Source organism: Anser cygnoides, chromosome 4, assembly GCF_040182565.1.
Source record: "Anser cygnoides isolate HZ-2024a breed goose chromosome 4, Taihu_goose_T2T_genome, whole genome shotgun sequence".
NCBI lineage: Eukaryota > Metazoa > Chordata > Aves > Anseriformes > Anatidae > Anser > Anser cygnoides.
The window spans coordinates 76,962,989-76,986,191 of NC_089876.1; the positions used below are offsets into that span (position 1 = coordinate 76,962,989).

Here is a 23,203-nt window from a genome sequence, read left to right on the forward strand (position 1 = left end):
CTGTTACAAGATCTAGTGTTTCCTCAGAGAAGTCATGTTTCTGAAACAACGAGATCTGTAAGAGCAATTTTATTTGCCAAACACATTTCTCAAAGCATTTTTCTTAAATAAAGATGTCAATAAGAGGATGCTCTTCCATAACCAATGAGGAAGTTAGAATTCATTTTAATATTCTTTAACTCAACTGGGTGTGCGGAAAATGGACTTTATTTGATAATGAATCACAGCGCCGTAATCTATAAATATTGGTGTACAGATGTACTTGCGCTGAAGCAAATACGAACTCCTTTTGGCAAAGATCATATGTACTGGGGATATCTCTTTAGTAAATTACATGTTTCTGAAGATCTATTCTTTACAGTTAATTAGTTTACACTAGGATTTTTGGAATAAGACACAGTGGCCAGTCTCTCATTGAATTTCAATACAATTTCAGTACCTTATGCCCCTAGGCTCTTTTGGAAAACTTAATTAACTTGGAAAGGTGTTTAGGCATGCAAAAAAAAAGTGTATTTTAAGGATTTTTTCCTATTTCAGGGCAATATTTTATTTCTTAATGTTGCAAAAAAATAGCCAGTGCCATATTCCATTTCCAAATGGATCGATGTGGCTGTGTATGGAAACTAATGGAGAAGCTCTTTGCCTGGGATGCCTTTGGCCTCAGTTTGGAGGACAGAGTTTGGATCCCTAATCTTTCTGTGTGTCAGATTTATGCCAATGTAAATCCCTTGACTTCAGTGGATGTTTTTCATTCATTTCCTGGTCTCCACTGGAAAGGGAACTGTTTCTTAAGGTTTTCACACATGGACTACATTAAGGGGTCACATTCAGATGATACTCTTCTGGCATTTCCATCAGCCAGGGGTCAATAAAGTGCTATCTGTGTTAAGAATATGGGGTTGGGCATGTGTTTAGTCAGCTCCAAATTTCCCATCTGTCAGACATGAGAAATTCAGTGTCTGTTCGTGCATGCCTGTTTGCTTAGGGTCCGAGAATCAGTGTGGCAGGGGTCACTTCGAAGGGCTGTGCTGGCGCAGTCCTTTGGTATGCCTCCCAAATAACCCGGTGCGTGCCTTGTTCCTGCGTACCGGTGTTTAAAGCTCACTGATCTTTATGGTCCCGAATTTGTGAGGCCTGTGATAGGTGACCTCTTCAGAGGTGTACAAATGGGAGAGACCTGCTTTCACACAGCATTATAGTCTCCTTTCTTTCCTCCAAGTTTCTGCTACAGATGCGGAAAGTTATTAATTTTGCCTTAGCTCGAGTTTTGTTAATAAATAAAACTAATAACCAAGGTCCTGGGAGAATGTTTTTCTCTCTTTCCCAGGATCTATTTCAGTTTATCTGCAAGCTAATAAATGGTAGTGACTAATGATTGGTATGAACAAACCTCAGGAGCATCAATTCAGAAAGCAACCTTGAGTTTGGACATTTATCCGAGTTAGCTGTGTCTCACGAGTGATCAATCTGGTCTGAAAGCTTGAAGGATTTCTTCCTCCATTTTACTGGTTGAGATGTACTGTTCTGCCTGTGGTTCAGGAGGGTAAAATTCTGCGGTGTAATACACCATGTTGGTCTGTGCCTCTGAGGATGGATGCTGAGAAGGCAAAAGTTTTTAACCGTTTTGTATCCATCATCACTGAATGGGTCAATTGCATGCTGCTACCCAGTGCAGTTAATATTTTATAATGCAGTTAAATCACTCTGTTAAATGCAGATGCAGTTAAAATCACTGTGAAAAGGGGCAATGCTTATGTGTGAATAGGAAAGTAAGATTTGGATTTTTTTCATGTAATCTGGCCTTGTCTTTGACCATGAAGTGATTTATTCAATTCTTAGTAAGTATCTCTCAAATTTGTTGAGGGTGGTTTGAGACACTGAAAAGGGGCAATGCTCACTTCTCACTTGAAATAGAGAAGATTGGCAAAAGGAGAGAAGCAAGGGACCTTGTGGACTAGTCAGACTGACTGTAGTCTCTTGCAAAATTTTGGAACAAATTAATGTGCAGTTTGGAAGTATCTAGGAAATAATGGATGAATAGCAGCCAGAAATATCTCAGGAACAAATCACGTTTAATGCAACTCCCTTCCATGGCGGGGCAATGTATCTGTGGATAGAGGCAAAGCAATAAATCCTCCTGTATCCTGGCTTCAGAAAGGCTTTTAAAAGTCTTGCACAACACTTTTGTAATGAATTCAAGACATGTGAGCTAGGTGAAGCTATTGTAAGGTAGGTACAAAATCAGTTGGGCAATGGTACCACAGAATAGTTACCAGTGATTTGTGGCCTCAGTGGGAAGCTGTATCAAACAGACTTTCTCAGGGGTCTGTTTGGAGCTTGCTTCTGTTTGAAGATTTCCTTGATGACTTGACTCTTTATTTTTAAAGTCTACAATGAACCGAAGATGGGAAGAGCTGCAATTTTGTTTGAGGGTGGGATTAGAATTCTAAGCGTTCTTGTAAATGAGGAATAATCTAAAAAGTATAGGATGAATTCAAGGGAGTCAAGTGCTTATTTGGTGGTAATTGCCTATACAAGTATGGATGAGAAGCAGCAGGGTAAGCAGAGGTTCTGCAACAAAAAAAGATCCAATGCTTAAAGTGAGTCACAAGAGAAACACGATACAACTGCATTGTGATATTGCCAAAACTTGAACATGGCTGTTACAGGGCGGACTTTAGATTTTTCTCTTGTCACTGTAAGACTTCATCTGGAATGCCATAGTTTCAAGCATTGCCTCTCAAGAAAGAATTAGACTAGTCGAAGGGAGACCAAAGGAAAGCACTGGGAGTCATTAGATGCTTAGGAAGATGATCCATGAGAAATGACTGAGTGGACTGGGTTCTTGAACCTGAGGAAGAGAGTAATAAGGGTGAAAAAATAATATTCAAACTTATTTTAAAAGCAAAATAATGGCCTTCCTGGTGAGTAGGGCTAGTAGCAATGGGCTTGAACGCTAGGAGGATGGATATGGAGTACATTTTGTGTGACTTATTTTGATGGAAAAGTTATGAAACTGGAATATCCTGTTGGGAGCCCATACAGTCTCTTTCCTTGGAGAACATAGAGAAGAGGTTAAGTAAGCATCTGTGAAGAATGATTAAAGCATGTTTGTTTCTGTGCTGGAAGTCAGAAGCTGCAGTCCATCCTCTATAATAAAATGCTGTAGATATGTAATGTTGTCAGTAAAGCTGGAACAGGGGTGTTGGTATACAAGTGGCAAGGGCACCCATTTTACAACCTATTCCGGAGTCCCCTTTGTGTATGACTGTTGAAAAGTCAGTTCGTCAGACAATGAAATAGAAGATAGGCTGCTTGGGTGGATTTTCAGGGATTTGGTCTTGTAACTTTTGAGTGCGGTGGTCAACGTAAAAGTTAGTCCTAGCTTTAGTAAAAGCTTTCATTAAAGCTCAGGTGCTGGTGTAACCACAAGGGAAATCCAGATTTGGACAGAACAGATAAAGTTTCACTGAAGACAGGAGACGTAATTGCAGTTGGGCAAAATCAAAACAAACGTAACCTGTTTGGTGAATGCACAGAAGTGTCATTTTGGCAGTAAGCTGCTCATTGTATGTGTGGATGGTGGGGGGGAGCTGCCTGTGTATTTCCTGTGCTAAATCACTTTCTTTATAGGTAATGTACTGCCCAGTGGGAAACTAGCTCAAGTAATTTTACCTTTTATTAGAAAATAGTGTTTTAATAAAATCCAGCCCTTCTAAGGGGATAAGGGAAGACTGCTATGTGTTAGCTAACCATAGATTACTTCAGGTTAACAGGCAAAGCCCATAGGACACGTGATGTTGCAAAATGCTGGTGTAGGTGAGGAGATTACTCAGAGGCAAGAAAATCATCATACCTATTGGCAGGTTACAGGGTTATTGTAGCAGTAAGACTTAAAGGCTTCTGATCTCGTTACTATTTCTGCATCCTATTTACCTGCTGTTAATTTTAGAATAATAGGTTTATTGTAATTATAATGCTTACACTCAGTCTAAATGGGAAGCTTTTGGAAATATTTGTGATGGACAATGGAATTACCAGAGTGAAGTCACAAGGCTGAGAAATACTCTGGTTGCCTAAAATTGTTATTTATAATGTAGCATTATATGCTTTTAGTGGAAGAATGTAAGATATTTGAAGTGCTTAATCCCCTTTGAACTAGGACAGAAATTAAATTCTCTCAAAGCTCAATCACAGATTTAATAACATTTTACCCCAAAATAACTAATGCATATGTTCTGTTGCAAAATGATTAAGATGAGGGGTATGATGACCCAGTGATGCAAATGAATTTCCCGTTGGTTCTCCTGTCCATCTAGCATGTGCTAATACTGTATACTAAAAGCTATCTGTTATTGCTGTGGTGCAAAGAAGAGAGAGAGCCGTGCCTTAGAAGCCACTATCTTTTGTGGAAGTATGAAAAGTTACTATATCACGTGATTTGGAGACTTTTTAATTTTTTTGTTGTTTTCTGAAAAAGTTTTAAAGCTTATGGTTAAAATGAGAACATAAGCAACTGTTTTGTCTTCAGATTAGTAACCAGAGTTATCTGCTTAGCAGAGATGGTTTTAGCTTTTTTTTTAAACGGAGCTAAAACTCTGACTAGATTTTCAAAAGCTTTGAGTTGATCAGCTTCTTATTTTGCGCATTTGGCTTCAACACTTATGTTCATACCTGATCACTTGAATGAACAAGTCCTGCAACATGCTGTAGTGTGAGATATAGTGCTGCTTTAAGGGCAGCCTCTTTCCGTTAGATATTGTGTTATTTTTACTCTTCAGTATGAAGACCAGGATTTTTTGCAATGAAATGTCTTAGTTTTACTGTATTTAAATTACTACTATGCGATTTCAAGTCACTTGTAAAGGTCAGTGTGCTACCAGCACCTGACTGTGTTGGAAAGTAATGAAAACCAGTGATCTCTGAGTATTTAATGAGATGATCTGTTTGCATCATTAGATGCAATGAAATCTGCAATTATAAGAATACAAAGTTCTGTGAATCCTTTAAAAATGCTGTGATTCCAGACACCTACCCTGTGAGGAGTAAAGCCTTGTAACTAACAGTGGAAAAAACGATGTAAAAAATGTTTCCCCAAATGCGGGAACTAGCCCAAGCTATCTAAAATACATCTAGGGCGGACGTCAAACTGGCATACCATGTTAATGTTAACTTTGAATTTATTAGATAATTCATCTAGAAATTAACACCTATTGATACATTTTTAGTTGCCTAATGGTTCTCTTCTGATGCAAATCCTTTTGTGGCCTGTCTTATTAATAAATATTAAAATGTAAACCTATGCTTCTGAAATCTGAAAGCACAGAAATGGCGATCCTATTTCTCACGAGCTTTGAACTACGGGTCCTAATCTCAAAGCAATGTAAACTTTTTTTTTGTTCCAGTTTCTCAGATTAGTAACTAGAATTAGTGGAATTTCACTGTCTTCTAACTTGGCTTGTGAGTAAATGCAGCTTCAGGCTCATGCACACTGAAGTGTTTTTCTTATGCATGTGCTGCTCATCACAGAAAGACATGTGACTTTATTTAAAAAAACAAAAAGTTAAAAGCCATGGGTATAACTAAGTATGGAGAAAGTTACCTTAATTGAGGTGTTCCATATTTATTCATTCTTTTCGACCTGAGGAAATAAATAGTCAATCTCCTTTTAGAAGAGAACACTATTTGTCCAAGGTGCACTGGTATTTCCTATCTCATCTGCGTCCAGGAAGAAGAGCAACTTATTTCTGTTTAAATCAGCTAAGAATTCGCAGTCATCTCAGAAGAGTCAAATTTACATCATTGCTGTAGCTGCTGCTAACTTATGTCAAGTCTTTATACACCATTGTGTGGTTCCTAAATAGGCTGTATTTGCAGTGAAGCTTAGCTAACCACTGTGTGACCTTCTGTTCCTACTTGTGTGTGCATAATAGAAGAAAGTTCCTCTGTTGCTCTTAAAGTCTACATTTGCATAATTTCACATTTCTCAGTGAGAGCTCTGTCAGCTTAGTAGGTAGGAAATCTCCCTTTTCACTTTGCTCAGTTGAAGTATTTCATGGGTATCAAAAATAATGGTGTTAGCTATCAATTTCTTTCTCATGGATCATCCTAGATAAAAAAAACTAAATTACATTTTAGGTTTGTAAAGATGATGTTACATTAAACTTTTAGGTGAATACCATAGAATATGCACATAAAAGGTAGCCTTAGAGCAAGAATCAGCCTACTGACTGACAAAAGCTCTGATTTCGACTCCTACCCCTCCCCACCGCATAAACTACTTCTCCCCATGTGTTAGAAAGCTGAATCCTTTCTTCAAGAAATGGAACTAATCATATCCCTTCCAGCTCCACTGCATCTTCCTAAAGCCTATCCATCTTTAGTTTCTCCTGGCTCCTCTTCTTTGCTTCCCAGTGCTGAATACTTTCTGAAGTGTAGGAATTTCTTTCTAACTTGTCCAGACATTTCTTTTTTCCAAGGGTGCTTCAGACAGATGCATAAACGAATGTGTTGTGGGGAAGAATAAGCAAATATCCAGTGTCTCTGTGCATGTTTTCAGTTTTATATAGAGCTAAATATGCTACAGGCTTTCCCCAACAACACAACAGTTAGCCAGAAAGCATAGTTTAGCTGAGAGGTTCCTGTGGCTGAAATAAAAGTCAAGTAGTTTTCCATAGCCCTAGATTGTCCTCAACTTTGTGTTTATTTCGCTTAGCGGTGAAACTATAAATGTAATTTGTGTTAGTGTTTTTGTTAACATCAGAGTTAACAGCCACTGAAATGAAAGAAGTTAACATCACACGCTAATTTCTGAATTTCCATACGTGGGGAAGTGTGCCCATACTCTAGGCTCTGATTATAGGGCAGAAGACATTGTGAAAGGCTGTCACTTTTTTCTCTGTTTGCTGCTTCTTGGTTGAATTACTAAGCATCTTTACAAATGTGTTTTCTTGCGTGACTCCCCCTGTTCCACATGCACCAAAAGCAAGTGAGGCTTCATGTTGTTGATGCCGAGCTGTACAGTTTACGCAAGTGTGCATTTCTTCCGCTTGAAGAACAGTCATCTTATCATTCCTTCTACCACTACTTTTTCATGATTTAGCACATTCTAAGCAAAAAGGAGCTAGAAAGTTTTTCTTATGAGTTGCCTCATGTGGAAAGGTGTAAGACTTTACATCACTTTTTTTCTGGTGTAATTTCCTTTCAATCTCCACTAAATACAGTGGCAAGAATAAAATGCCATGGATACACCATTAGAAGCTGTTCTTTTAGATTTGGTTTGTAAAACCGGTTTATCACCACTGCTGTGCTAAGCACTGGTTATGATGGTTATGGTGTGAATTTCACCTATCAAAGTGCTTGAGAACAGCTCCATCACTTACATTGTAGGTCTACCATGACTGGGGTATTTAGTGCTCAGCTTTTAAGAAAGCTAAATATCCTGGACCAACCCTAAGAAATTTTTTTCTTCACCTGAGCATAAGTTTAAACCTCAATTCCAAGAATGATGTATTTGGCCTCTATAATATTTTTGCTAAATTATAATCTATTGTCATGTTTAAGTAATCCCTACACAGTTGTGCTGCTAGGTAGAGGAGGAAGTTGTTAGAGGTCACTGGACTATCATTTGTCACTTCTTTAATGTATTACTAGAAAGAGATTCCTTCTGGAGGAAGGAGTTAACAATAACAGTATTTCCCCTCTCCTCCCCAACCTTTGCTAAAGGAGAACTTCAAGTATATTTTCTGTAACTTTAATATTAAAATATTCCTTGTTATCCCTTTCATTTGGTTCTGAGACACTTTCTGTATTGCCTGCTTTGTGAAGAAAATAAATTTTATTTAAAAAAAAATAAAATAATTTGCTTGTTCCTTTACCTTCTTTCACCAAGCAGCAAAATCATACTGAAATGCTCACATTAATCTAAAAAATAAACTGTGAACTCTGCCTTTTCCTAACTTGACTGTATAGTCCAGTGATGATGCTTGCTTTCACCACAACCTAAAGAAATATTTCAAATAGGAAATCCTCAAAACAAAATAAAAAAAAAAACCTCCCAAAGGGATCAGTGGGATAGACTGTGGTCTGGGTAGGTAATCTTGCATCTCTTTCTGAATCGGATATTAATTTTTGCTGTTAGTGAGCGTATCCAGTCCTTCTTTTGTACATACACAAATGTTTGTTTGGTGCTTTGTTCCAGTATTCCGTTTGGACAGCAGCATCAGATGGGCTGTTTAACTTTTTATCAAGCAGAAAAGCCCGTGTAGTAATTGCCATATTGGATTGTGCTTGTGGTCTGTCTAATGTACTTCCGTTTCTCTGATGACCATACCAGATGCTTGAGATGAGGATGGTAGACCCCATAGGAATTAGAGGCTTCTATGAAAATTTCATTCTAATCCCTTCTAATGAGAAATTGAGCTAAAACTGAAGCAGGAGGTTTTATCCTTTCCAGCAGTCTTCTTAGGTTAGTGACTATAACTCTAAATATTCTTATCTGTGTCTAGATTTGATCTGCCTTTGGATACTAGCGATTTTCTTTACTTATAGCAATGAATTTCAGAGCCTACTGCATGAAGTGTGATAAACTCAGTGTAAATTCTTTTTCTAATTTAATTGAATGTCCCCTTTCCTCCTGTTCAACTCCTCAAGTGTATTACAAATGAGATGGCTTCACAGTCCAAAAAAAAATAAAAAAAAAAATTAAATGCGGGGACTAAATGCGGGGACCAATGGCATATCTCCACCTTTTGTGACTGAGGATTGTCTAACAACTTTGGCCACTGGTAATTTTGTGTGTACCAAACAATCAGTACCTCTCCCGTGCCTATCTTGTAAAAAATCATACTTCTTGAGGTACTTGTTGGGCAGCCCAAATAATTGACTCAGGAAAAACTCACCACTGATTTGGTTGACTTCTGTAGATATTTTTGGTTTAATTGTGAGCCTGGGTTATTTTGGACTTGAACACTACGTTAAAGCTAAAAGATATTTTGCTACCGCTTTGGTTAAGGCATTGATAAATGCACTATATCTGGAGATATATCCAGCTCCTTCAGTCTTATAAGAGATGCTCTTATTCCCAGCTGAAATCTGAGATGTAATTTATCAGAAGGAAGATCTTCCAAACTTCAGGCTTGTGTGCTGCCTTTAACCCATCTTTCCTAGTAGGGGATAATCTGCTTTTGTGTCTAAGATACCCATTGGTGTCATATAAACCCCTAATAACTTGGGTGGTGTGGGTGGAACCTCCCCTGAGGACACCACAGTCTGAGTTCAGTTACATGTGTCTAAATGGGGGATTTCTCTGGTGTTCTCAATGCAATTTGGGTGGACGTAGGTATAGTTGGGCCTATAACTGTCTCATGGAGTGGCTGGCTGTGTAATGGTTAAGCAAGTATTTGGTGGGTTGGAGCTTGTTGGAGCCTGCCTCCTCCCCTGAGACTGGAAGCGTCCCTTTGTGATGGGGGAAGTCAGATAGCTGGAAAAATGTCTGTTTGCAAGAGCCATTTGGCTCAGATAGGTCCTTGACTGGCATCAGCATCGACGACGTGAGTATGCTGGTTGGGAATCTAATGAGCATAAGAGAGCAAGTTCAGAGATGGGAGGGAGTTTATTCAAGAGACTACAATTCTCTGCCAAATAGCTTGTCTCTAAAGAAATATCTATAAATTCCTTAATTAGAGTAATCATCTCTTGAGTTTATCCTAGAGCTCTACACAAAGAGAACTTGACCATGATTATTGAAAGGGTAAATGTTATTAGTCACCTACTACTTCCAGTTTCTGGATTACACTTTATTTTTTGTTAAATCAAGTCTGTCTCTGTACATAATTAAAAAGCACATTCTTTATCCACTAATTAAATGGAATACACTGCATTAAGTATTAAACTGTCCTGAATTTATTAATTTCAAGACCAGGGTATGTCTTGGTACCATAAAAATGCAGGCTTACTAGGACAAATCTCTCCAAAGACAGCACTGAAATGGCACTTACAGCACTCATGCACAAATTCATGGAACATTTGCAGCCTCTTATGAAAGCATCTGGTCAATTTCTGTCCCTACCCCATTGTATTTTCCCCACTTTAACATCCTTTCCTGTTGGTTTCGGTGTCATTGGTTAAATGTACTCTTCATCTGAATGATGATGCGTATGAAGCCTAAGTCACTGTTCCACAAGGTTCTCCATGGACGTGGGGTGTGGGAAAGGTGCTACAGGTCTTAATGGTTGCAATTAAAATCTCTGACAAATGACAACAGTAGATGCAGATGTAGACGTTGCACATCCATTGGCCTCAAAGATTATTTTTCTTTCATGACCATTGTGACAGAAGAGAGCTTTACAAATGGATTTGAAGGAGAAGATCATGGAACTTTGTGGATGGTTAAGAATAACTTTTATTTAATAAAACACTTCCTTGGTGCTAGCAGCATCAAGGAAAAATACATGTTTTCAGCTCTGAGTGTTTCTTTTTATTTTTTGTCTTCAAGCTGTATTATAGAAACAAATCAAAAAAGCAAAACTAGGTTAAATTCCTTATACTCAGATCAGGTGTCAAAACTGTGGAAGAATTTTGAATTCTGAGCACCTAGTTTTATTGTGACTTTTCTGTTTGCTTGCTTCAGAAATGCATTTATATATAGTCATTTTTTTCTGCACTGGAATTTCCTTTGTGGTTGAATATTAACAAATGTGCTGGAAAACTTTTGGAGAACTGGTATAAGGCTAGTGTAAGTGTATAGTAAATATGGAGGAAAAAGAATACCAATGCTTTTTTTTGTCTTTTCTTACATGAACAAGGAAGTGCAAAGATAATCCTAACACTTGACAGGATCTTAACAGCCCTAATGTTTTTCAGGAGACTTTCAATATTATAGAATATGGAAACATAAATACTAAAATACTACTTACTGGAGAATGTTTAAGCTATCCCAGAAATATGTGTATGTTCTGTCTAAACATGAGACCTGCCCTGCTTAAGTTTAAAGTTGGTTTAGAACCAGATTAGCTGAGACAAGCCATGTTTGGACATCCCATTCATAATTTGTCAGTAGCAAAACTTAATTGACTTAACCTGTGCTGAAACTACCTTTTTTAAAGCCAGAACAGTGTCTTGGCACTAACTTTGGTGACAATTCAAGTCGTTATGGCATCTGAATAACCAGTGTTTCTGTGCAGATCTTATGAAGAGATAGATGGTGTTTTTTTTGGTCACAGCGTATTTTTCCCAAGTTTTGGTTCTTGCCTATTATCTTTGAAACCTATGTGTTCATATAAGGCTTTAGTATTTGTAACACTTACAATTACAGAAGAAAAAAAAACACACACAAACAATGGGAAAAAAAAAAAACCTCTACCAGAAGTGAAAATTCATTCTTGCTTAGTTGTCATTGAAAGACACAACCTGATCTGCTTTTAAATGTTTTATTTTTATACCTCAAGAATCTTCTGCTTTACCTGAAGACTTCTTTTTACTGAAGCAGTGGTTCATTCTCAGACAATATTTTTTTTCTCTGGATTCACATTGAACTTCTGGGGAAGTCTTAGGATCTAAAATATTTTTTCTGTTTATAAAATAAGTCTCAAAACTGGGAGAAACATCTTTCCTTGGATGGCTTTTCTACTATTTTGGGTTAATTCTAGTTCACTTTCTAGTGACAGTCTGGTTGTTTTTTTCAATCTGATTGAGGATCTATCTATACAGATTAGAAAAGTCCCTTAAAGATGATCAAATCCTACATCTTCCTTTAATGACTACATTAATCTGGGACTGTTGGGTTTCTAAGGGAAAATGGAGGACCACAACACTTAATGGAGCAAGCTCCCACCAAACTCATGCTGTTCTTCTCCCTCCTGTTTCTGCACGTGAAGTGCAACTACTTTGTGACAGAGTTTGGAAACAAATGGAAGTAGGGCAAAAATAAAAACCACAAAAGCCTGGGAGGACAGAAAACCTCAAGCTGTGAAGTTGAAGCTGCAGGGTGAGGAGGCTGAAAGCATGCTTAACTTGCTCTTGCCTGAGTTTTCAAGCTGTCATACAGTTCTACTGGTGCCAGGGTCCAGGCATGGCTGACTTCAGCACAGAAGAGTGTGGAGGTCCCTGCTGCTGGCTTGCCTGGCACCCCTTCAATAAATATAGAGGGACTTGTGCAGATGCTATAAACCTGGGTGTTTTCCCCCCAACTTAACTCCATATGTAACACTGCAGAGATGCCTCTTCAGAACTGTCTCAGTGGGTTTTCCAGTGTAGTTCGCAGCCAGGTACACAGGGTAACTGGAGGTACTGGTAGGACAGGAATGCCTCCCAGTCAGGGTAAGGATTTACTGGATTATTTTTCGGAATCCTGTTTCAAGGTAGACTTGCTCATAAAGCAGATGTGCCATTTCTCTCCTCCAGTAAATCTCTAGCACTAGCAGCCTTTCTTACAAAAGAGCAAAATTCAGAGTAGTGGTGGACCTTGTGAGGCCAAAAACGTTTGAGCACCTCAGGCTTCACCTCTCTGCTATGTTGTTTATGGTGCAAAATTTATACCTGTTCTACATCTACTGCGACCATGTGGCTCACTGCCTGCCTGAGCAGCCATCAGTGTACAGATTTCCTGTTTTCAATCAGGCATGGAGCATACTACACAAATTTTTAGAAATGCATCTTTAATTTTTTCAGTAAATCAGCTGCAATGCATGTGGAACGCCAAGAGCCATACCATGTAATTCTAGAAAACTGCAGGAGTCTCCAGACGTTTCAAAATGCCAACAGTCTCTGGCATTCTCAGCCTGGCTTGAGTCAGAAACAATAGATGAGCTGTGCTTGCAACTTGCCTGTTCCTTTTTTTTTTTTCTTGCTGGTGGGATACTGCAGATTTTAGTAGTAATGACTTTCATATGAAATAACATTTAAGTAATTATCAAAAATGATTTGCAGAAACTGTCTAAAGCTGTAAAGTTAAACCAACAAATGCATTTCGATAAAAAACACTTGCGTTGTATCAAAGGCACTGTCTTTTTCACAGCATACTTGCAGCTGACAATGCCTGAGTATACAGGGGGGAAAAAAATTCTAGGACAGCATAACATATGATGTGAAGACTGGAGGTTTTCTGCATGGGACTTCAGAGAGAATACTTAAACATTTTGATAGAGTTTCTGGGACACCTGGCATATCTCTTTTTTTTTTTTTTCCTTCCACAGTTGTGAGAGAGAGGCATCACCCAAGAATTCATATTAATGCCAGAAAAACCCAAACCCACCTTTTACTTGCTCACAGTCCTTCACATCAAAGGAACCCATCATTTCTTCCATGCAAATGCTGTGGGGATTGCTTCACCCAGGACTGGAAAGCAGCCAGGCTGCATAGCATGATAGCTACTCCGCAGTTCACGGCAATGTTTTATACCACTAAGAACCAGGAGTGGATTGCTGGCTTTAAATCCGATACACATTTGCAGCAAACACTGAGAAAGCATTTAATTTCTGGTTTTCGACCATATCTTCTTTAATGTGCAGTTTCATGAGCCTTATGGTATGAACTTGAATCTCAACTTTTTTCAGGCTCAATAATATTACACAGTCCTACAAACTGTGTAACTACCTGCAGAATTGTATTGAATGGTTAAGCTTGGAAGGGACCTCTGGAGGTCATCTGGTCCAACCACCCTGCTCAAACACACTCTGCCTTATAACAAGTGCAAAATGGCATCCTACCTTTGCAACCCCTGTTAAAGAGTCATCTCATCTCATTTACTGGGTATTAGGTCAGCTCCTACTGAAGTCAAGGTTTTTGTTGCTTTCTGGGTTTCTCACAGCAACTCTAGAAGTCCTTAAAAACAGTTATTTTGCTATGCATGATGCCTCAGGTCACCACACTGAGGAAAATTCTTGAATTCTTCCAACCTGAAATTTCTCTCCATTGCAGTCCAGTCAATTTGCAGGCATTTAAAACCAGCTCTGTAACTTATTGTTAGCCTTCAAAATAACTTCTCTTAAAAATAAATTCTACTGATGAAACTATTCTGCAGCTGCATTTTCCAGCTGGCTTGAGGCAACTGAAATTTTAGCTTTCCAAATGAAAGAATCTCAGCTCCAAAGAGGTCCATGTCGGTTCACGTCCCTTGTGCAAGCTGGTGTAGGCACACTAAGCTCTTCTCCATAGAAGTTCTTTCCAGTGATCGCTATTGAGCAAACCTCGGTTAATAAGCAGCCTTACCAATTATGTTTTATTCAAGAAAAAGTAGAGTAGAATGTAAGTTAACTTGTGTGGAATGAAAACGTATTCAGTCTCTTCTGTCTCTTTGCTAGCAAGAAGAAACCTCTCTTTCTGAGGGCGAAAGGGCATTTAATCACATACTTGTTTCCAGAACCTGGAGATTTAGCCCCACAGGACTGGCTTACTAAGGTACTTTCCCAGAGCTTTCTTCTCTTGTAAAGGCTGCTTTAGAAAGTTGATATTTCTAATTGCTTGAGAGCTATGAATTTTAAACTACGTGAAAGCATCCTCTTAAAAACCAAATAATACATCTGCCATCTACAGCTATACAGCAGATAAATATCTCACCTAGCGAGGTGTAGATAACGTAAGAGTATTGTGCTCCAGGCAGACTGCTGACTGAGAACGGCTGACCACAAATACTGTTGGACTTCGCAGCCCGCTGGTGTCAGCTTGTATCTGTAGCTTGTAGGTTTAGAGAGCTGGACTGGATTCAGAGGACCAGTGGTTGTTATGGATTTGTATATTTTTAGCTGCCTATGTGTCATCCTAATTGATGGGCATAGATTGGCATTATATATTGAGCTTGATTCCTGGGGTATATTTGGCTTATTTAACAATGCTATCTTTAGAATGCCATCAGCAAACTAATCCTCATTAGGGGTATGAACGGCATATCTTGGTGTCATTTAACTAGATGAATTGGTACTGCTGGCCTAGGCTACTCTAGTGACTTTTAAGTTGGTATAATAGGCTTCTTCTTGGTTTTTTTTTCCTCTTTTTTTTTTTCTCCTGTCACTACTTTTATTCTGTTTATTTTCTACGTGCACATTTCTGAGCTCTCTCAATATGTGACTGGCCTAGTATGAAGTACCTATGGTCCAGCTGATGTGTTGGACTAGAAGCACTTCAAGGAAACACAATAAATTCTCTGCTGCTTGTCAAGGTTGTCGCTGCAATTTGCAAAACGTGGCATGAAGAGATCTGGCTAAAATAAGTCAGGGAAACATTTCATTTCTGTGGCAGTTAAATTCTTCAGTCATTAAGGTAAGCCTAAGAATGGGCTTTGTGATCCAGACGAAAGATACACTTGGGACCTTACAACGTTTCTGAGTTTGTTGAGCCGTAAATAAGTAGAATTTTAAGAAACAGTGTAAATATGAAATAATTTTTCCTGTGGTGTACCCTTCCTGCTTTTTCCACAAGTGTACCTTGAGTTTATACCATGGTCTTCTATTTGTTTACTAGTAAATTCCTAATAATTTCTTAATTTAGCTCATGCTTTCGCTGTTCAGATGGTATTTTGGGGGGATGTTCTGCAAGTGCTCCAGGGTCTTTCTGAATTATAATAATGAACATAAACCTTGTATTGAAGTAGGTATGCATAGGAATTTTGCTATTTATTGTGTTTAGACTGTTTACCAACATAATGTGCATAATATCTTGTAGGACTCCATGGTGAAAAGGTGATTACTTGCTGATTAATTGTTCCACCCTGATCTTCTGAAAAATAGTCATAGTCTGTAAAAGGACCTTCTCTCTAATTCTATAGTAGCATGGTTTCTTCAGAGCATTGTGTAATGGATGTCACCAAACAGAGCTATGAGTCAGTAGAGTTACAGGAACAACTTAACCACAGATGTGTGAGTAGGCAAATCTGCCACCAGGAAGTAGGTTCTTTTGGTTTCTGTTTGTCTGTGCCTCTTTAACTACATCCTTTGGTCTAAATCATTGCAATTCCCATTGGGGCTAATGGCAAACACCAGTGATATCAGGATTTTTTCTTGAGAACTAAGGAATACAAAGATACTCAGGTCACGACCGTGCTGAATATCCTGTCATACAAGAGAAGAAAGCAGGTGATAAGAAATATTATGGGTTCATGGTATTGTTGATCTCACTGAAGTGCTTTTCTTTCTTTGCACTGCAGAAAGGCAAACGAGAAACCAGTAAGTCTGAAAAATGTATAAAGATGTGGACAGAAAAGAAAACATGAATGTGTGGTGTATATATATATTTGTATTTAAACTAGAACATTTGGATTGCTTGCTTTAGTGACCAGATACAGAAGTTTTCACAGTGAAAGAAATTTGGTGATTCTGATTGGTATCGTAGTGTTAATGAAAATGTGACTGAGCAGCTTGCGTGGACAGTAGAAGATGTGGCTGATATAATCTAATGTATTTGTTGGTGCAAGCAAGAAAATGCTTGGGAAATTAATTTGAAAAAAAAATGTGGAAAAAGGTGTTTAAGCATGTCATAGGATAATTTAAGCTGAAAGGGATCTCTAACAGTCAACTGGTCCAATCCCACTCTAAAGGAGGACCAGCTGTGGGCCCTCTTTGAAGGGTTTCTCCTAGTGGTGTGTACAGCAAGCTGTCCTAGCCTGCCATGAAAGGGGCTGAAAGTTTGAGGAGAAAACAATTCTAGTAATTCCAGAATAACCGTTAGAAATTAACCTGGTAAATTTAACAGTCAATCATTTGCATTAACACCTAATTTTAATTTAAACTGACAGCTAACACTTTTGTGCACTTTGAGATACGATAGAAGAATAATTAAGGTGGAGCTGTAATACTGTTTCATATCTTTTTGCTGTTTCAATGTAACCTACTTTTAACATTGTATTTTTAATTTTTTAAAATGAAATAGCGTTTAAACTGTTTAATGAGGCCAGAGCCGATGGAATGTTTTGAAAGGGAAGAATATGTTTTGGCAATTCTGCTTGATCTGTGTCAGAATATTTAGAGTCTGATCCAGGTTAGAATTGAAACCATATCCCCCTACTACCATGAAGTTATACATTTTTAAGGGCTGCTTCCAAGAGCAAAATACCTCTATCTGGTTTTGCTCTCTTTGTCCTTAGTGTTCAAACAAGCTGAGTAGCTTTTATGTGTGAAAAATAAGCTAGGTTCCCTCCAAGTACAAGTCAAAGATGATTACACTGATAATTTTGCTTGCTGTAATTTTTTGGGAGCATCCTAAAGGAAGGAAAGGGATGGGGAGGAGAGAAGTGACTGTGCTGTTAAAATGCCTGGCTTCAGTGACAGCAGCTCAAAATACTAATGATAGGCCATTAGATCTAATGTCACTTGAAGAAATTAAATATATTTGACCTTTCTGATCATCAAATGAAGAAATATAAATCCTAGCTCTGGGGAGGTGTGTTTACATAATAGATTTCTAGGGTTGAACATCAAAACAGGCAGCCTGAATGGCGATCTGGAGCAAATCACCTTGTCCTCGGAGATTTCTTTCCATTACAGAGGCTGTGTACTAGCTTTTGAAATAAGAAGCGGGACACTGCCATGTCTGTTGTTGTTGCCAAGTATTTACACTGACCTGTTTCCATCACTTACTCAGAACACATTTTCGGTCTGGCTGAGCATAGTGCAGATGTGGAACAGTTGGATGTTCTTAAACATGGTGTGGTTGTATTTTTTTTTTTTTTAAAGACACTGCTGTTAAGCTCATGCCGCCCCTGACACGGATGGTGGGGAATGGGATGTGTCAGTGGTTGAAAGTGAGAGTCTGTTGCAGCGTGAGGAGGAGTTGTGTCAACTGTGAATCCCAAAGAACTGGAGTAGCCCTTGAGTCCTGAACGTACTCTGTGAAGAGGGAGCTGAACAGAAGACTAGCTGAGGCAAGATACTCAACTGAAAAAATGGCTGTTCGCCTTTATACGAATTTACTATCAATTTAAGTTTTAGTTCTAGAGAGCAGATATTGTGTCCATTTAAAGCAAGGATGACTTCTGCTCCCAGCCAACCACTGCATATGTTGAAACAGAAATAGTTTTGGGGAGGGAATTAGAAAAAAGTTGTGTGGTGAAGCTGTTTTGGTGTCAGAAAAGGAGGCCTCTCTCTTGGTTGTCTGCAGCTTTGCCCCTTTAAAATGCACAAAATCATTGGAGATACATTTCCCTGGAAGTTATTAAATCACTGTAGGAGAGACATTGCCTTTCTGAAGCAATGAAGAGGTTTAAAAAGGTTAGAGTTGTTCTGAAAGGATTGCCTGTTAAAGCAGGATAGGCACTCTTTCTTTAAGCATGCCCGTGGAAGTGACCATTATTGTACGCACTCACTGAAGCAAAAGACTTGGCAAGAGTTAGTATTTGTATTCGTCTTCCACTGAGCCTGAGACAACCTGGTGCAAGGTGCTGCAGCAGCTGTGGTATGAATTTACAGCTGGCGTATATATGGCAGAGCAGGGAAATATCATCTGCGTTATGCATATGAGACCCAAAAAATGGAGTGATGTTCCCAAGGTCACACAGGAAGTCTCTGGCAGAGACAGAAATTGAATGCAGGTTTCCCAAATCCTGATCCAGTGCCTTAAGAGATCTAAAAATCAGATATTCATACCAATCACATTGACTGAATTTTCCTAACCTAATAATGCTCCTTTCAAAAGTGCCGTAGGCTGTGTAACAGGAGGTTTCTTTCCTTTTGGGGTTGCACTGCATTAAAAGCTCTGATCTTGCAAGTCATGGTTCACTTTTAGTTTATGCAATACCATTAAGGTTGCTACCTTTATGTAGTGAAAGTCGTGGTCGTTTGGCTTCAGAATTCCAGATATTTATTCTGCAGACCTTCAACCTCCAATGCCTGAGAAAGTCCTACTGGGGCTGCAGACTGCTTTACAGCTGATGAATTCTAGATAGGAAAATAGATGCTAAGGTAGAGTTAGACAAGGAGAGTATTGTTATTTCCTAGTTCTTTATTTTTTAATATTTTCAGGGGGCTTTGTTAGCAAACCTATTGTGTCTTCCAGTGGCGATACCGATCATCTGAGCTCCCCTTTACCTGATTCCACAGCTTACTCCAAAACAGTCTCTTGAGTATGAAATTCTCTCCTTAATAAGTACCATCTTTCAAGCTGCTGATGATTGGCATTAGGCCACATGTGCCTCTCCTGGGCATGTTTCATTCTCTAGTATTTTGTTTTCATTGGGTTTTTCTGCTTTAACTTTTTCTCACTTTTAAGTTCTCCAATAATATAAGCTCTCCTGTGATCCTGCCAGCCTTTTTCTACTTAAAACCAAGCTCGATCACTTGGCAGATTTTCCCAAATGCTCAGGTTCTGATAAAATCCCCTTGTTTCTGAAGCACAACATAGTAAGGGTGACTTTTTTCAAGTCTTTCTTCCATGGTCATATTTTACATTTCATCCCTTTGAACCGTTTTCTGTAATACGTCGATTGCTTTAGGTGGGATGTTCAAAGAGGCCTGTCTAAGCATTGACTTCCCTCTGAGCAGATTTTTTTTTGTTTAATCTTGCTTCTGTCCTTCATTTAGCTGGGAAAACTGCAGTTATTCTGCAGGAGGTGGTGAATGCAGTTTAGTCTGTAGGTGCTCGAGGCTTCTAGTGCCCTCCTTTAATTTGTACCCACACGCCTAGTGAGGAATGATTATAATGACTAGAGAAATACTTATATGCATCTGTTTCAGTATAGTGAAGTAGGTTGCAATTAATTAGGAAGTTTCTGGTGTGGTAAAAATCATCATATAGGAGGAATGCAAACATATGATTTCCAAAGAGAAATTTAATTCCATATGGCTTGCGCCCTTTCCCAGCTAGGAGTTAATTGTAACTTTAAAGAAAACTTGATCATGCCTGTTTAAAAATAAAATAAGAATAAATAAAAATCAGCAAGAAAAACCCAAACCCCATGCATACCCACATTTTCAATACTGAGGAAATTTAAGTGATTTTAATTTAAAGTTTTCTTTCATTACTTTGCTCAAGTTGAGAGAGTGCTTTGATCAACCTTTGAGTTATATAATTTATTAGAGTAAAGGGAAGAGGATAACATTCAGATGTCTTCTGCGGTAAAGCACTGATGCTGAAAATGTTAAATGTTTGCAGACTGAGAGCATGCTTGGCTGGGAAGGCCAAAAAAGAATAAACAAAATGTGACATGTTTTATTTTGTTATTTATCCCCTAGTAAAAATACACAACAAAACTAAATATAAATCATATCTTATTCAAAACACTGGCATGAGTCTTCTGGAATGCACCTCTTTGTGGTGGTATCCTGCCACACCATATATGATGTCAAAACATATGCAGTTAGCTTTAAGGTTGTCAGTACAGCAATTTTGCTAAATCCTTCTAGCTTTTTAATATATACATTGTAAATCCTGTGAAGGACGCTTGTATATCCTTATTGACACATGTCATAGACTTTGGTGTTCTGCTGCAGTTCTGTAGATTAGGGGCTCTGGTCGTGCTTTCCATAGCTTGCTACTCGTTTTCCAAAGGTGTTTCATTCAATTCGCTTGGTTTTGCTTCTTTCAGCTGTGGCATAAATCTGAGCACCTAAATCCATATTTCCTTGGCTCCTGGTGCTGACAGTGTAATTAGGAGCAAGAGCATTCAGATTCTAATTCATCGTGGGGGCACAAATTAAACCAGCTGAAAACATCTTGTGTGAACGATGACAGGGTTAGGAGATGCAAGGAAAACACAAACAGTATGCAACACAGTGGCATGGGTCTTGGGATAACCCTTTCTGTGAGCTGCAAAACTAACTCATGAGGGATAGCTTTCCATTGAATGGTGTGACCTTTCCACTGAAGTCTAATGAATGAACTTAGGTGACAATAGCTGGCCTTCTCCCAGGTGCTATGGAGCATCTGTCAGGGGAACAGAAATGATGCATCCCATGAAATACAATAGTAGAACTTGTCTATTTTAGAGAGAAAAATGACAGTGTGAAACTGGAAATGCTGAGGTCATTCAGCGAACAACATGTTTTACTATACAGTGCCTGGTATTCGGTGCTAACCCATGCAAAAATCAGCCTTGAAAGACGCAGGTAGAGTTGCGCTTGAGATTTTTATTCTGTATGGTTCTGATTGTTTCCTTGGTGGGGGAATGCATGTGTGACAGAATTGCTACCAAGAGTTACAGCTATTGTCTTCTGGGACTGGAGCTACTTGGATGGCAGGCATCTTAATCACCTGCGTGCCAGACCTTGTCCTGTAGCTTGGTGACTCCTTCAGCCCACTGAATAGTGCTTGTTCTCACCAGCTGGTGATCTAGCCCCCAAGATACAGATTAATTCTGGTCTTTACCAGGCTGCCTTGCAGACTGTGGGACCCATCTATTAGTAGGTCTTAAAAGTGGTTTAAACAGGGCAGTTCAGGTATACTTGATCACGATTCAGCATTGTGTTTAAGAAGACCTAGTGAAGTCTGGGTCTTATGCTTCTGTGTGCTGTAACTTCAAAAGCTGGAGCAATGTTAGGTTCCTAGAAACGTTCCAAATTTTTGTTTAAACTACATAGAAGCAGAGAGTAGGTGGAGGACGGTACAACTCTGCTAACATCATCATTATTACCGGAGAGAGATGGTGTGAAACATGTGGTAGCACCAATCATGTAATAGGGAGCTGTATACAAAAAGTGAAGTAATATTTGAGTGGACAGTGCAAAGTGGTAATATTTAATCTGCCAATAGTGAGAAAGGGGAACAAAAGGTTAGTAAATATGGCTTAGTTTCAGGCGTAAGTAGCACTGCTTTGAAGCTCAGTTTTGGGGTCTTACAGGACATGCAACCAGAGCTGCAGGCACAAAATGCACAGAATTAATAGTCAGGAGAGATTATGATATGACTGGGTTGAATGGCCTGTGTTGTGCTAAGAGAGAAAACTTTGTGTAGTATCACTCTCAATACAGAGGTATCAATCCCCATTCCTTATTTTTAGTCAAAACATAGCTTCCCAAAACAGTTGGGACTGTTTTGAACACAAAACATTAATTTGAAATGAAAAATTTTCCATTTCTTGTAGTTGCTACAATGGTTAATCAACTTCTCTGTGGAAAAAAAAATGCATTTGCCAGTCTTTACTTGCAAGATACTACTTATAACTTTTGCTGTTCATTCAAAAACAAGTCCTCTAGGATCTAGTATATTTTATTTCAGTGAGGATACTAGTATATTCTGCTTTAGTAAACCAAACAGATTAAGCTTTTAAAGTCTACTGAGCGTTTTCTCCAGCCTTCAGAAGGTTTTTGAGGCTCCTCCCTGCACCATTTCAAATTTGCAACATATTTTAAAAATAGTCTGGATCCCAGATCTTTTTTCAGTACTCAGTCTTTAAACTTTTGGTTTAAGCCAGAAGAAACCTACCTTTTTTCCCATTCTTCCTCTCTAAATCTGTCAACCCTTTCTGAACTGGCAAAGTAGTTGTCCATTTTTCTCCTAATCAATTAAACCTGCTTAACTAATTATTTCTTTGGAACTGCTAATTTTCTGTTACAATTTCTGTTTCTTTCCTTTCCATTAGGTTATCTTACAGTCTTCTCATTTTCAAGGTTGGCCATTTTGAAGATCTGATTATGTAAACCTCAGTGATTTAGGGCTGTGCTTTGCCTAATTCTTCCTCCGCCCTTTTCTTTCTCCACGGATTGCTAATGCAATTTCCTTGCTTATGTGCCTTCCAAGCTCAGTGTTCAGCTAGTGTCCAACTGAGATGATCCATAAGAAGTGGAATTCTCCATTCATATAATCTTTTTCAACAGGATTATGATGTGAAGACCTGTTACCAAATCTTAAGCTTCACCAGCCGTGTTGTTCACACCATTGCAGGTGAGTGGTAAGGGTTTCTTTGTAAGGATTAGGGCTTGTTTTTTCCTCTTCAGCTGCTTCATAGTCCTTAAGTTTTCTTTATGGTGTCATTCCATAATGGAGTCTTTTCCAGGTGATGAGACGAAATGAAAGAATGACATTAGTAGAGAGATGCAAGGTAAACAAAGACTTGACAGGATTATGACTTGTGTTTTGCAAAAAGTCAAAATTTTCTTCTGTCATCCCTGTTTTTTCTTTTTTTTTCCCCTCTCTCAATCACTTGTTAATAATTTGGTTTTTGTTCCAGTTTAGGATAGTCGACTGCCTCTTTTGGTAAGAACCAAGAAACAGTCTGTGGAATATTGTTTCATCAAGTTCTCCTTTTTTTTTTTTTTTTTATTGTTAAGCCAGAATTTGGCTT

The 23,203-nt window shown here is 38.6% G+C and overlaps 1 long non-coding RNA gene across 1 annotated transcript in view; it reads left to right on the forward strand.

Annotated features, from left to right (window-relative positions):
- Positions 1–23,203, forward strand: part of LOC106038680 (uncharacterized) — a 60,598-nt gene that overhangs the window by 20,059 nt on the left and 17,336 nt on the right. Inside the window, exon 2 of the long non-coding RNA XR_010831297.1 lies at positions 22,737–22,803. This is a non-coding gene — a long non-coding RNA (uncharacterized lncRNA). The remainder of the gene's footprint in view (positions 1–22,736; positions 22,804–23,203) is intronic.